The sequence below is a fragment of the Haliotis rubra genome, unplaced genomic scaffold, assembly GCF_003918875.1.
Source record: "Haliotis rubra isolate DU_JTF1 unplaced genomic scaffold, ASM391887v1 Scf82, whole genome shotgun sequence".
In the NCBI taxonomy this organism is placed as follows: domain Eukaryota; kingdom Metazoa; phylum Mollusca; class Gastropoda; order Lepetellida; family Haliotidae; genus Haliotis; species Haliotis rubra.
The window spans coordinates 1,989,673-2,005,493 of NW_025767546.1; the positions used below are offsets into that span (position 1 = coordinate 1,989,673).

Sequence of the window (15,821 nt, forward strand, 5' to 3'; positions counted from 1 at the left end):
TAACTGATCTTTATAACTGTACATAAATACCAGAGCAAAATATAACGAATGCGGGAACGTAGAGCTTTTATCTCTCGCAACTAATGCATATCACGTATAGAATCTGGCTGGAGCACTGTTCTTAAATACTGGGCGCGCTTTTTCGGGTTTCAGTCATGGACGAGCGTCGTATCGAACACGTCTTGCTTGAAAATGAAATAGGGAAATATGTTTACCCAATTAGCCAACAACGGACCAGGGGTGCTATCACAAATACGTAGTGCTGGTGTCCTCCCAAGACTTCCGCAGCTTATAACAACAACATTTCTGGTTGACTGCACACACTTTAGCATAGGCCTACTGAATACCTCAGTCTGTAATGGTTTAATCCATTAATCGGCAATGAAGACAAACAATCACCTAGTAATAAATTATAAATTATTAAGCCAGGTTTATTTACAAAAACACATACCTTTTCTAGTTACATATAGCAGTCTATGTAGAACATTAAATATAGAACTTCCCTACGGTGGTGACATTATATACCGTCACAGTGTCACTGCCGTAATATACAGTCTTTACCTGGTTTTTACATGACAGGGACATCCATAAGTAAATCTTTTGCCTATTATATATTCTTTAAACATTCTGAAATATCTGACTGACAAATTTCATTAAATTATCTATTTTTTAAAAGTAAACATGTAAAACTGGCTATTGTTAAAAATGTCACTATCGTTATTGTGTCCCTACCATAACAATCAATTTCCTTATTTAATTAAAATTTATATAAGTGTTTATGCCTGGATTTGGTAGTGCAAGTATGTTTGGTAGTAGAGCTTCAAGTAAACATAATGCAATTCATATTCTCATTTTGATTTTTTTACTACATATTACTTTATATTTGCAAATCAGAATTGTCCGAACCATCGTGAACCCGTGAAGGTCCGGGTTAGAATATTGGCCTACAGTAACCCATGCTTGTCGTAAGAGACGACTAACGGGATCGGGTGGTTTGGCTGGCTGACCTGGTTGACAGGTGTCATCGTATCCCACTTGCATAGATCGATGCTTATGCTCCTGATCACTGGGTTGTCTGGTCCAGACTCGATTATTTACAGACCACCACCATAAAACTGGTATATTGCTGAGTGTGGCGTAAAACTAAACTCACTCACTCACTTTGGTGAATACGAAACCCACTGACTGTAATAGAATTACTGCTTTGACTGCAAGGTATGCCCAGTCTAGAGATCGTGAAGTGGTGGTATATCGGAATGAGTTAATTCTTATGATCGTAACGGGGTGTTTGAACACACAAATCAAAAGACCACGTAGTGGTGTTTGACACAGGATAGCGAATAACCTACAATAAGCTTTACTCATCTAACCCCAATGATCAATATATTTCAGTTTTCCATTCTACATGCGTTTGAAATCCGGTCAAATTGACAGCGAGGCGTTTTGTGAGGATACGTAATTCCTTATGTGTTCGTAAACATGTTTACCTTTACATAACTGTTTCCCATTGACATATACCCGCTTTCCTCGTCTACAATTGACAATTCATTAATGAAAAAAGTAAATATATAGAGAGGTTAGTAAACAGCCTTGTTTATCTTTAAGGTACAATCAAAATATTTTGTGAAAATGTTATCATTACATCTCACACCCGCTTACACAGAGGTATAGATTCCCTTGAGTGCTCCCACCTAAATATACATCGGGCAAACACTCTAACAGCTAATGGTGGTATACTTTTTGTTTGTTTGTTTGTTCTTTAAAGCCGCACTCAGCAATATACCAGACAATCCAGTGATCAACAGTATGAACATCGCTCTACAGAGTCAAACAGTTTGTTGAATAAATTTCGCAGAAAAGGAGGAATATTTTCATATTTTGTAATTGTATTGATCACGTCATCAGCACCAGTGTCGTAAACATTCTTTCAGCGATTTACAGTCTTCAGGTTGTCATTGTCAGTATTGGGCAACTACACAATACGCTGGTCGATCTGATCAAGTATGAAATCTTCATGATATTGACATTCAAACTCGAAAGGCTACCTTGCGCCTGCACATAGCCGCCCCCCAATACACTCAGTTCAGTTTCGCCGATATTACACTCCGACGAATCAATTCTAGCTTGCAACCTCGTTTGTTTCTGAAGTGAGGCGATAGGGTAGGCCAGTGGTTAAAGCGTTTGCTCACAACGCTGAAGACCCGGGTTCGATTTCCCACATGGGTACAATGTCTGAAGCCCATTTCAGGTGTCCCCCGCCGTGATAATGCTGGAATGTCGCTAAAAACGGCGTAAAACCATGCTCTCTCACTCGTTTCTGAAGAAATAGTGATGTTCCATATAATATCCTCTGCCGTGTCTTACAACATGTTTGCTGTGATGTCGGTTAGGTCACATAAAACTACACAGTCATGAGTTGAAACCGTTCGTCCAGGTGTAACAATTTGATCTACCGTCTCGGGACATTAGTGGGAAGTGACACGTCCTCTGTTTACACCACAATGATATAGCTGTATCACTAGGCAGATAATAAAGTGATCACATTATTTATTACCATTTCGATCACTACACCCCGATCTGAATTTGCTAAGAGATATCTGAGAGAAACGCGTGCCAGCCAGTATATTACAGTCTTAAAGATCTGTCTGTCCATCCATTCCTCCCACCTACCAACTCACCCAACCGTCCGCTCGTCAGTCCATCATCCATATCCACCACCCATCCATCCATCCATCCATTCGTAATATCTTTCAACTACTATTTAGCGTATATCAGGAATGATCTAGCAAACTTTTCTGGGGCGGTAGAGTAGCCTAGTGGTTAAAGCGTTCGCTCGTCACGCCGAAGACTCGGGTTCGATTCCCCATATGGCACAATGTGTGAAGCCCATTTCTGGTGTCCCTCGCCTTGATATTGCTGGAATATTGCTAAAAGAGGCTTAAAAACTAAACTCACTTACTCATTCTCGTTAAGATACGGGGCGGTTGGGTTTCCTAATGGTTCCTAAGAGCTGGTTCGTCACGCCACAGACACGGGTTCGACTCCCCACAAGGGTACTATGTGTAAAGTCAATTAAATTTTCTGATGTCCTCCGCCCCGATATTGCTGGAATATTGCTAAAAGCAGTGTAAAACAATAGTATAGTCACACACAAAGACAGATATATATATATATATATATATATATATATATTGAAAGCCATTAAAAACGTAATTGGTATTTGTTGTCCTGAAACTTACAAAAGTTCTATTGAAGATTTTTTCCTGCGATACAGAGGACGTAGGGATAAAAGGCTGTTATTCTGGCCCATTTCGAGTTCGAGTCCCGGAGCATTCTTCTCACATGAACTTTGATACTTAAAACTGAACCTTTGACATTTCTCGTAAACACAACCACATTCATGAAACACGTTGTGCACATGCATTACCTGCACCCAGGCCCTGTAAAAGCACAAGGAATTGTGGAACTCAATCACTTTGAGAAAATACCACACTTGACACAAGACGAAAGGAATCAGGTTATCGGTATGGTCAGCCAAGGTGCTTCAGATGTGATGATTGCCAGGCACTTTAATGTGCATCCATCCACTGTAAGTCGACTCAGACAACGTTTTCGGGCTACCGGAAGTGTTGCTGATCGTCCGCGACCTGGTGCACCACCTGTGATAACAGCTCGACAAAACCGCAATATCCGAGTTTCACACTTGCGAAATCGGTTCCAAACAGCTGATGATTAGGCAAGGAGGACAATTGGGACAAGTCAACGTCATTTCAGCGCCCAAAAGGTGCAAGGACGCCTTGCTGCCTTCAACATCCGGTGTCGTCATCCGTACCGTGGTCCAACCTTATTGCATCGTCACAGACTTGCCATACAGCGATGGGCAGCAAATGGGGCCAATCTTGGCAACAGGACATGGCCAGATGTCATTTTTTCAGATGAATCCAGGTTTAACTTATCCTTTGCAGATGGACGTCAACAGATTTATCGACGTAAAGGAGAAAGACTTGCGCCAAACTGTGTCCTTGAACATGATCGTTTTGGAGGGGGTGGTGTCATGATCAGACCACAGACCATCAGAGGCTGCAGACCATCCAACAGCTGTTCCTGAGAAATGTGTGTCTTTCAATGCCCCAAAGACTGCGAGCATGTCTTGCAGCGCACGATGGACACACACGATATTGACTGCAAGTGACCCCTCCTTTGTGTGATGTCGTTGTTGCGTCACTGATGTTGTTGTTGACTGGACATTTTCAGATGGAATTATTCACAGATGTTCACTTAAAACATATCTGCCAGTTAGGTTTATATATGTTGAAATTAGTGTGAGTAAAGAAAGTATGAATGTCAAATTGCATTTTTAATGGCTTTCAGTATAGATATATATATATCTGCCTTTGTGTGAGTATATATATAACTGGCTCAGACCCATAGAAATATGCAAAATATACATGGTTCATGCTCGGATTGGTTGAACAGTTACATTGACAAAACATTCTAGTATTGCTCTGTGGCTTTTTGACTCTAACAACAGAAAATATACTCATGCCAATGGTTGTCACCCCCCTCCCCACCCCAACCCCACACCACCTCTCCAATTAAAAAAATTGAAGGGAGTGACAACCATTATTGGCATGAGTATATTAACCCATAACCAGGGTCTCGATCCACAAACCGTTCGTAGCGTTACGAGCAATCGTAAGTATATAGTTTATCACAGGCTTACGAATATCGTAGTACTACGAACGCTTTGTAGACACGACCCCTGTACATGTAATACTGTAACCGTTTCTACTTTAATGGGTTCCTTTAAACTTCGTTTATCCTAAATAAATAGTTGTTTCAATATGTTTCTAAGCCGAACAGAAATTCCTTCAATACGTGAATACATCTATTCATTGTATCGCCTAATGTCCACAGAACTACGGCGTCTTAGGATGTTCTGTAATGTAGCTCTAACAAACAGATACATGATGTACGCAATGTACTTAACACTGTCAACAAAAACACTGTTCTGTGTAATGAGACCGAGGCCCTACTTACAGCTAACGTGACTGAATAGACAGTTGGAGTTTCGTTTATTTATCAGCATTTCTTTCATCAACTCGAGACGATTAAAGTATTTACTACCTGTTTATTTAGTTTTCACTCACACTTGCCATATTGTATTCTCTTCCGCTCTGCTCTCTATGTATGCTATCTCCCTAAAATAGGCAAGGATAGATTTAAGAAAATTTTTAGGCTCCGTGGATCCTTTTCATTTGAAACTGAGTTGTTTGTCTCGATAAAAATATATATATATTGAGGGTAACAGTTAAACAGGGCATTCATGTGTCAAAGTTCAACACAAGGTAAGTTAGGATGAACAACAAAATTCGTACAAGCAAAAACTTACACAGGATCACCTTGGCTGACTTCTCTGGTCATCATTAAATATCATTAATATTTTTTTATCATTTGTTATTACACAGAGGTTATTCTTAATAAAGAGGCATTGATATAAACATACATTTCACTGTGTTTGTTTGATTTTGTCTGTGTGTGGTTTCATGTTGAGTTTCTGAGTTTCTAAAATCAACCTCTAAACCGACATTCCTCTAAACCAACATTTTTCACCGGTTCCGAGCGATGTCGGTTTAGAGGGAGTCCACTGTATAACGTACATCTGTTATAAATGTAAGTAAATCAAACGCGAACGAGCCAATACACGAACGAACGAAAAAATGTAAATATTTTCTGAGGTGTTTACTCTGAGCCTCGAGAAGAAGCATGTCACGGCAACAACGTGACCACAATTAGCGCGTTTCACTGACTTGTCATATCCCATGTGAAAATAACAAGAAGCTACACAAAGAAGTCCTGGAGCCTATTACAGTTCCAATGAACACATCACGGGTAGGTCGGTCCACCGCGGGTCGACACCGCTATTCATAGTGTGTACTTAACCATGACGTTCAGGACTCGATTGAAGAAGCGTGAAAATATTGACAAAATTTGCCCTCTCACTTACGATTGCGGGGCAAGTGAGCGACATACGGTATGTGAACGTCGTCATATCGCGTTGTGCTTGCGACATACCATGTATATCTGAGATTGACAGTTGTAACTTCAGACACAATGACACAGTGTCGTCAGTCGGAGACCTATTACACGTAGAGAGTCACAGCGTGAGAGGACGGCAGTGGGAGATGTCGCTGTTGTAGGCGGAGGTGCGGTTGAGATGATGTGACGCTGCGTGTGCCGACTCCAACTGTAAGTACATACTTCTGTTTCTAAACGTTGGTAGTGTCAACAAACCTACTCTACACCTTCGTGCCCGGTGAAGTCTTCACCACAATGGAATGCTCTCTAGCAGATAAGTCAATGGTATACCCTACGATTCAAGGTTAGATATGTGCTTTCTTCATAAGGGATAGTTATAAGGGGTTTCTAAACAACCGCGACGCTGGGAGTAGCGGCTTACTTTGAAACTATATTGTAATGCTTGCTACCGACAGAGTACATGGGTCGGTGCATGTACTGTTATACTTGATATGCTGTATTTGATCTAGTTTCTAACACACTTTGACTGTCGTGGGTGGGAGTAATTGGTGCATGCTGGAAATCCTATAGCCCGCTCACGGCTCATTATAACACGAGTTGCCGCCCTTGGATTTAACTGTCAGGCTTGTTGAGGATATGTGTGGATGTGTTCTTGTTCGTGATACGTTCAAGTTCATGATGCTTACGATGGTATGTTCATGTTCACGATATGCTCATGATGATATGTTCATGTTCACGAGGATATGTTCATGGTTACGAGGTGAGGTGAGGTGAAATTGGGTTTAACGTCGTGCTTGAGAATATTTCGCTCATATGACGACGTGCATGCGTGTGTATGTGTATGTGCGGCTGCTTGTACTAGCCCAGACTTAAGTCTGGTTTTATAGTGCTAGCCCACTGAGATACCATGCCGCAGTGAAGCATGAATACCCCACTCAGACACATTATCCTGACTCCGAGCCGACCAGTCCTTGTTGTACCCATTAATGCCGAGCGCCAGGCAGGGACCAACAAGTACCATATTTTAACGTCTTTTGGTATGACGCGGTCGGGGATCGAACCCGCGACCTTCCGCTCTCCGGGTGGACTCATGGTTACGATGATAAGTTCATCTTCCTGACGATACGTTCATATTTATGATCTATTCATGATCATCATACGTTCATGATAATATCTTCGTGTTCACGAGCTGACTTGGTTGACACATGTCATCGCATAGCAACTGTGTAGATCGATGCTCATGCTGTTGATCACTGGATTGTCTGGTCCAAACTCGATTATTTACAGACCGCCGCCATAAAGCTGGAATATTGCTGAGTATAGCGTAAAACTAAACTCACTCACTCACTTGTGTTCACGATGATATTCGCTTTTTCACGAGGATGTAGTAATATTCATAATAATATGAACATGATAATGTTTTTTGTGTTTATTTGTGTACGGTTAAATTCCCCGTCCGGGTGCAACATTCGGAACATTAGTCTTTGATCTACCTATATGCATACTTACAAGTTTAGATAAGGCAAACGTTGAGTTATCACCGTAATAAATATCGGCTGTGTTGACAACCCCGTGGTCATCAGCATGTGTTTATGTGTATCGCCTGCAGCAGATAAGGTACATGTGCTATTCAAAGCGAGCTTGGTCGTGTATATTCTTGTCACATCCGAGTTGTAGGAGTGAGTGAGTTTAGTTTTGCGCCGCTTTTAGCAATATATCATGATGGGGGGACACCAGAAATGGGCTTCACACATTGCACCAATATGGGGAATCGAACCCGGGTCTTCGGCGTGATGGGCGAACGCTTTAACCACTAGGCTACCCTACCGCTTCCTGAGTAGTACGAGTACTATCAGCTCAGCTTTAAGGTTCAGTATATGTATAATAGACATGCTGTTTTAATATTCCCGCATGACAATAATGAATAATGTATGAAGTATTATTATATAATGTTGATTGTTACACTATGTGGACGGTCAACTGTGTGGAGGTCATCGGCGGTGTACATCCACACCACCCTTTCAACAAAGTGCCGTATACTTAGCGAGCAAATTGGACAAAAAAAAATTCGTTAAAAAATTGAAATATATTTTAAGGTTCTTATATTCCTGCATTCATTATTGTCTAATACTGACTTCAATACAATGATGTCACATGTAGAAAGCTACAGCATATTAAGTTAGAATGTACTACCACCTAAATTAACCATCTTTTATTTCATGTAAAAATCTGCTTTGAGACAACTGCCAAGTTAATCCAAGCCCAGTCACAGTAATTAAACAAAAGCGTCTGTAAGGACAAGTGAGGCATTAGGACTTTTGCTCTCATCACGGCTCTGCCTGCCTTAAAATCGAAAATACAGAAAGTACAACAACACGAAATTAATCAAATAAAACAAACAACGACCTAACAAAAAAGAGCAACCCCCCCCCACACACACACACACACACACACACACACACACACACACACACACTAAACCAAACCAGAAACCCGACAAAGCTTTTTATGCCGCTAATACAACAATCAAAACAGTACAATTACACAATATTCAGATATGGGCAAATATAGAAGGTTAATACATCAAAGCAATATCATCGACTTTATACTTATTTCATTTTTCATTCATGCATTAATAATATCATTAAGCTCAATATTTGTTTTAGAAAGCACACATCACCTCCCCGCCCATATACGCCTACTACACAGGCGAGTACATATACACCACAAAAAAACACAGGTAGTGCTCGTCACACAACGTTGTACGGCGTCACAGATGGCGCCGGTGTACTCTGTGACTTACATTCCACTATAATGGCCGAATGGCTTGAATTAGAATGTACATACGACATTAATTTCAATTTAACTCGCATACCTGTTGAGGCGTGGAGGTTAAATACAGGTATGTACATTCAATACAATAGTTTAGATGACGAAGGTGTGGGTGACTGCGTTTGTTTGAGGTTAGGGCAATGTAGTACGTGAAACAGCTTCTCCTGGACCCCCAGCCCTCCGGTCACATGAGATAAATGATAACATACGATGGCCCTTTGTTAACGGTATATTACGTATTATGTTATGTCATTCTTAAATCTGTAATCTATCATATAGTAATGTTATTTTGCATATTGTTATTCTTCTTCATGTGTGTGCTGCGTTAGGTCCTCAAGATTTGGGGCGGTGGGGTAGCCTAGTTGTTTAAGCGTCCGCTCGTCACGCCGAAGATCCGGGTTCGATTCCCCACATGGGTGCAATGTGTAAAGCCCATTTCTAGTGCACCCCGCCTTGATATTGCTGGAATATTGCTAAAAGCTGTGTAAAACCATACTCACTCACTCACTCCTCTAGACAGGCTCCGCACAGGTCGTGTGTAAACCAAAGTAAACCTTGATTGATCCGAAAACGCTTGCCAACAACAATCGCTGTCGCTCTTCATACCAACGACGTCTTGCAGTAATGTGACTGTCCGTACGTCGTGGGATAAAACGTGGTTGTCGCATGCAGGTTCCATCTAAATAGGCGATTACGTCCACTTACTCTTACACGTAAAGCTCCTCTCCAATTTAAGAGGCGCTTTGATCATATCATAGCACAATATAGTATGACCAGAAATTATTGAGAATTTTAGGAATATGTTTAATTGGATTTCTAGTATAGACAACCTTGACCAGCTATCAAGCGCTTGGTTTCATTCAAGAGAGACAACTCCGTTAATCCCTTTTCATTAGTTTGTGAAGAGTTATCCCCCTTTGTTTACTTGCTAGCAGATGACATTTTCAGTGATCCTCAGTATGGATGATTTAGAGAAGAGGAACTTGATTTTAGAGTATTATAACAAGGACATCAGATCAGCTAAAGTGATTTCAAGTAGAACAGGCATCCCTTTGTCCACTGTTTATCGTGTTTTGAAAAATATTGCAAATGGATATGGCATTGAGCACCAGGGAGGCGCAGGTAGGCCCAGAAAATTGACTGTCGGTGACAGGAGGCGGCTTGGTGTTCTTGTTTCTAAAACAAACGAAGGAGTTTAGAAAACTTAAGGCTGGATATGATTGATAGAGGAACTGTGGCTGTCTGTAAGGAGACAATTAGAACTGAGCTGCATGCAATGGGTTGGCAGAAAAGTCGAGGAATTCCATCACCGATCATGAAACCTGAACAAAAGGAGCGAAGGTTGAACTGGTGCTTACAGCATAGAAATTTTAACTGGGACAATGTGATTTTCTCAGATGAAAGTTCTGTGTGGCTGTTTCCTAATACACTGAAATTCTGGACCAAACAAACTGAAAAACCTTTGTATCAGCGCCCAAAGTACAGTCCGAAATTTAACGTGTGGGGTGGCATATCTGTGTTAGGGGCAACGTTACATTGCAGATTGCGATTTTTACCATGTTCACGTGCAACACTTCACGAGATTGGCTTCTTTGCATGAAATCCATACGTTGTGATTCGAATAATCATTTTCCCAATTTGATACACAATCATACAACTTGATTCCCAAATACTATCATCCAAAAATGGAATATTCACTAACAGTATAGTATATGAATAGTTTATGCGGAATTACACTCAGTGGAGTACAAATTCTAGAATGTTGTGAGTTAAAGCCAATCCAGAATTCGAGCCCGCTCTCTCAGACTGAGCCTCCAAATCGCCAGAACACAAAGTCAGTGATCCAACCCCCTCTGCCAGCGAAAAAGTCCGATAAAAGCACCTGTACAGTTATATTTCGAGCTATGCGCATAATCGGATAAGGGTTGAATGACAGCGAATGACAGTAGAAAGTTAGTATGACAAATGGGAACGTTAGTGTAACAAAGGAAAGTTAGTATGACAAATGGGAATGTTAGTGCAACAAAGGAAAGTTAGTATGACAAATGGGAATGTTAGTGTAACAAAGGAAAGTAAATGTGACAAATGGGAATGTTAGTGTAACAAAGGAAAGTAAGTGTGACAAATGGGAATGTTAGTGTAACAAAGGAAAGTAAGTGTGACAAATGGGAATGTTAGTGTAACAAAGGTAAGTTAGTATAACAAATGGGAATGTTAGTGTAACAAAGGAAAGTTAGTATGACAAAAGGAGATACGTGTGATTGTAAGAACGGGTTGTTAAAACGTGCAAGGAAGTTTCACGTCCTATAATGGCAACATACTCGTCGTAAAGTGTATACATGAAGTCGTGCCATGGGACAAATGCACTTAAAGCATAACATAATTCTAACGGATGTCATTGCGTGACAATAAGTATAACAACTGAGTGTGAAATACACTAACAACCAGTTATTATCTATCATCTGAATCAGTTGGAATAAATTTTACCCATTAAAAATATTTCTGCGTATTACGCAAATCAACCCACCTTGTGTGCATGTGGAAGGGATGCAGTAAAACGACACTTAATGCAGCTGAATCTGCTCAGCTGTTGCGGCCTAATGTTATACATTACACGGCTCACCCCTAGTCACACGCCCAGACAGGGGAAGGACGCCACCAGCTGCTTGTGACAGGAGACACTCCGGCAGGTAGGTAGGTATGGCCATGTATAGAGGGGTGTGGTTACCATGTCTTTACTGTGTTTCCATTGTACCTTGGTTTCATCTTACCTAAGGGGCTTAAGGTAATTTTCCTTCACCGTTACTCACAACATCCAGTTTTACAGCGCTAATTGCATCAGAAAAGCATTTTTCATACACAACACGAACATATTACATGCAAACAAAGTTGACTGTGAAAATGATTTTGGAATTGATGTTCAGTAACCCATGGCCATGTTTGTTATTAGAGGCGACTAACGGGATCGGGTGGTCAGGCTCGCTGACTTGGTTGACTCATGTCGTCGGGTCCAAATCGTAGATCAACGCTAATGTCAGTCACTGGATTGTCTGGTCCAGAATATTGACAATTACTGGAATATTGGCCTAATCAATCAAACAAACAAAAGTATCAGTTCCTTGTAGCAAATAATTAAAGGTGACTGTAAACAATTTTCTTGGATTGGGTTTACAAAGTTCTCTCGAGACAGTAAGTAGTATGTTTTTCTCCAAGTGCTACGGGATCATGTAGAACACATGTATGGTATGGTTTATATCTGTTATCATTATGAGCGAGGCTTCCAGGTTTGAACAATATTCCAGCTATATCACGGCGAGTCAACTGATTGTGATTAAAGCAGGGGTGTGGTGCGGGCAAACCTAGAAATGTAATCGGGGCAAACCGGGACTCGAACCCAGAATCACTAAATGTCTGTATCCTTAATCCTGTAGCACAACAGTTTGTTCTATTCTGGCTCTGCCTATGGCTGTTTTAATGAAAGTGAAAAGCATGCTGGTATATCATAAGCAGCCAAATACAATATTTTATGTATTATCACATGTCCATTAATACATCTGCCATGAATATGACGTATGAAAAGTACTGATATGTATATCTTTATTGGGACGTTATTTACCGGTTAACCTGTCTTGATCAAACATTTGTACGTTATAAAGCTGCCCAACATACCAATATTATATTCCGAACAATTGTACTTGGTAAGTGAATACGCCCTGATCGAAATATCTTGCTATTGTAACTATCTCTTGTCGTAGACCGAAATCGGGAAAGAAAATAGGTTTCAATACAAATAGTATACTCCGATACGGTCTGCTGGTCAGGTTGGAGGTCAAGTGAACGAACGACCTCGACGAAAGTGAGTCTAATCAGTTTCAGTCAGCTGTGGCGGGTATTGAAATTGACAATGATGTGTTGTACATGGACAAGCATGCTTGTTGATGGCATGTCACTGATTGCCCATGTTATCATAGATTAATTTGGGGTTCAGGCTTGTAGTGGTCTGGTTGTTTAGAAAGCGACAAGGATAAGAAAGGGGCGTTGCTTGTAATATATCCATTATCGTTAATGGTGGAAATCTATAAAATGTGAAGCTGTATCAACAACACGCTGTATGGAGGTATTGTTGGCAGGTTGGCAGCTGACGCCGGGAGCTTAAAGGTAGATAGTTTTTCAGTTTATGATTTGATATGGAATCTAGGGTACCTCGTAATATAGTATTTTGCCTCAAAGTGAGACCGTCTGGAAAGTTAGTTTTATATACATCCAGATATGCGGGCACAATTACACATGGTGGTGTGTAGTGACATGTTGGTTACCTACAGTTAGGGATTCTCATTCTCCAGTTACATCGGAGGAGACGAAACAACAATTTCTGTTTAAAATCGGTATACACCTCCTGGTTGTAGGGGTTCCTTATGTAAGGAGGCGGTGGGGAAGCCAAATGGTTAAAGCGTTCGCTCGTCACGCTGAAGACCCTGGTTCGATTCCCCGCATGGGTACAATGTGTGAAACCCATTTCTGGTGTCCCCTCCGTGATATTGCTGGAATATTGCTAAAAGCGGCATAAAAACATACTCACTCATCCTTAAGTGAGTATTTCTCTACAACACTTAGGAAATTATGAATTTTCTCCTTTTCTAAAACAGTAAAACAGATTATTACCATTGTAAAAATGCCGACGAAATTGTGAAATGCACAGATGTCGTGAACAATGTAAATAATTGATTATATACATATATTAATCAAGGGGCAGAAGAATGTATACCCAGTATTTTTCACGTTAGTGAACATTAGAAGAGTGAGTGAGTGAGTTTAGTTTTACGCCGCACTCAGCAATTTTCCAGCTATATGGCGGCGGTCTGTAAATAATCGAGCCTGGACCAGACAATCCAGTGATCAACAGCATGAGCATCGACCTGCGCAATTGGGAGCCGATGACATGTGTCAACCAAGCCAGCGAGCCTGACCAGAACATTAGAAGAACTGTTATTGAGTTTGATTGAGATATTTAACCTAAACTCTGTCAAAAAAGAAACGCAACCCCTGTCCTCAGATATGAAAAATTCGTTTGAATGAAGTTATTGCTTCCAAACTAAATGTTATTCGAATGTATTGAAATTATACACGTAATTAATGAAGATTACCATCCAAACAACTGCATTTGTACGCATAAGTGTATTTTATTGCTTATTCCGTCACAACGCATGAAATGACCCTCATGGTGACTTCGCACAAAAAAAACACATGCAAATCATGAAAATGGCAGTTAATGTAGAGTGTATAAAAGCCCATGTGCTTTCAGTATGTATTATATTCATTCATTTGTCGCATGAAAAGCTGTGTGAAAAATGCCACGATTGAGTGCTGCCGACCGAAATATCGCCATTGGTCGTGTTCAAGCCGGAGAAAGTTTTGGAACTGTTGCACGGCACCTAAATGTTCACAAAACAACGATATCCCGACTTTGGAGCCGCTACAACAACTTCAATTTGACCAACGATCGCCCGAGAAGTGGAAGGCCAAGAATCACGACCCCCCTTCAAGATCGGTACATCCGGGTCCATCACCTGCGTAATCGGCATGCCCTACCAACCGTGACTGCCACACAAATACCAGGTTTGAGGAGAGTGTCAGCTCAAACGATTAGGAACCGTCTGAAAGAAGCGGGTTTACGTGCCTGTAGACCAGTTGTTGGACCTGTACTACGCCCCTACATCTCCGCCGACGACTCAGGTGGTGCAACAACGTAAGGATATGGACTTTACAAAACTGGAGGCGCATCTGGTTTCTGATGAATCCCGTTTTCTTTTTGCAACATCACGACGGAAGAAAACGTGTATAGGAGACGTCATGAACGTTTTGCGCCCATCTGCGTCCGACAGGGGACAGATTTGGCGGAGAAAGCGTTATGGTTTGGGGATCCATCTCATACAACCAGAAATCAGACTTGGTGATCGTTGAAGGGAACCTGACAGCCCAACGTTACATCAACCACGTATTACAGCCTCACCTTCTCCCGATTATTGACCAACAGACACAGATTTTTCAACCAGACAACGCCCGGCCTCATACTGCACGTGCAACAATGAACTTTCTGCAGAATTCCAACGTCAATGTCTTGCCATAGCCCTCTAAATCACCAGACCTCAACCCTATTGAACACCTGTGGGATACTCTGGGTCGACGCGTACGTCAACGTCAGCCGCCGCCACAGACGCTGCAACAGCTCGGCGTTGCACTGCAGGAGGAGTGGAGAGCCATTCCCAGGAAAGAATCCGGCGTCTTATCCGTTCTTGTCCAAGGAGATGCCGTGCAGTGATTGCAGCTCGTGGTGCTCATACGAGATACTGAGAAAGACGCCCCCTTGGTGACAAACTGGTGTCTGTGAGATGACTTTTGAAATGACAATTTTAAACATGCCCATCTTGGTTATTATTCTGCCAAATTTCAGACTTCTGTCTTAAATAATAAAAATGCTGTGTCGTCTTAAAACTTCAGATCAAAATCTCTAAAATACAGGGGTTGCGTTTCTTTTTTGACAGAGTTTATATCCATTCCCGCAACAGTTTGTGGAAACAAATCTTTAACTGGATAATTTTGAGTAAAGATATATTTGTTCAATGAAGACTTGGATAAGAAGTGATTTTGCAACCTACCATGCTTAAAATGTAAATTTGTGCTGAAAAAGAAACTTTACTTTTTCAAAGACCAATTAATAATTGTGAAGAATGAGAATTGGTTTTAAACAATTTATAAGTATCATCTCAGGCTATTAAAAATAACTGAAACCAATCACCAAAGAAGGATAACATCAACTGTGAAGTATAGTCACCTATGCTCCTTACTCAATCTGTATCTTTGTAATTTTAGTATTTAAGTTATTGATTGAGTAATGAATTTATGCTTAAAAATCTGGCCAAAAATATTTTTTAATCCCTGAGCTTTCTTTT

General features: G+C 41.0%; 1 protein-coding gene across 1 annotated transcript in view; it reads left to right on the top strand.

Moving 5' to 3' along the window:
- Window positions 1-6,019: 6,019 nt before the first annotated feature.
- Window positions 6,020-15,821, top strand: part of LOC124261985 (ras and EF-hand domain-containing protein-like) — a 57,503-nt gene continuing 47,701 nt past the window's right edge. The window contains exon 1 of the mRNA XM_046696364.1: window positions 6,020-6,249. The gene's annotated coding sequence lies outside the window, so the exon portion shown is untranslated. The remainder of the gene's footprint in view (window positions 6,250-15,821) is intronic.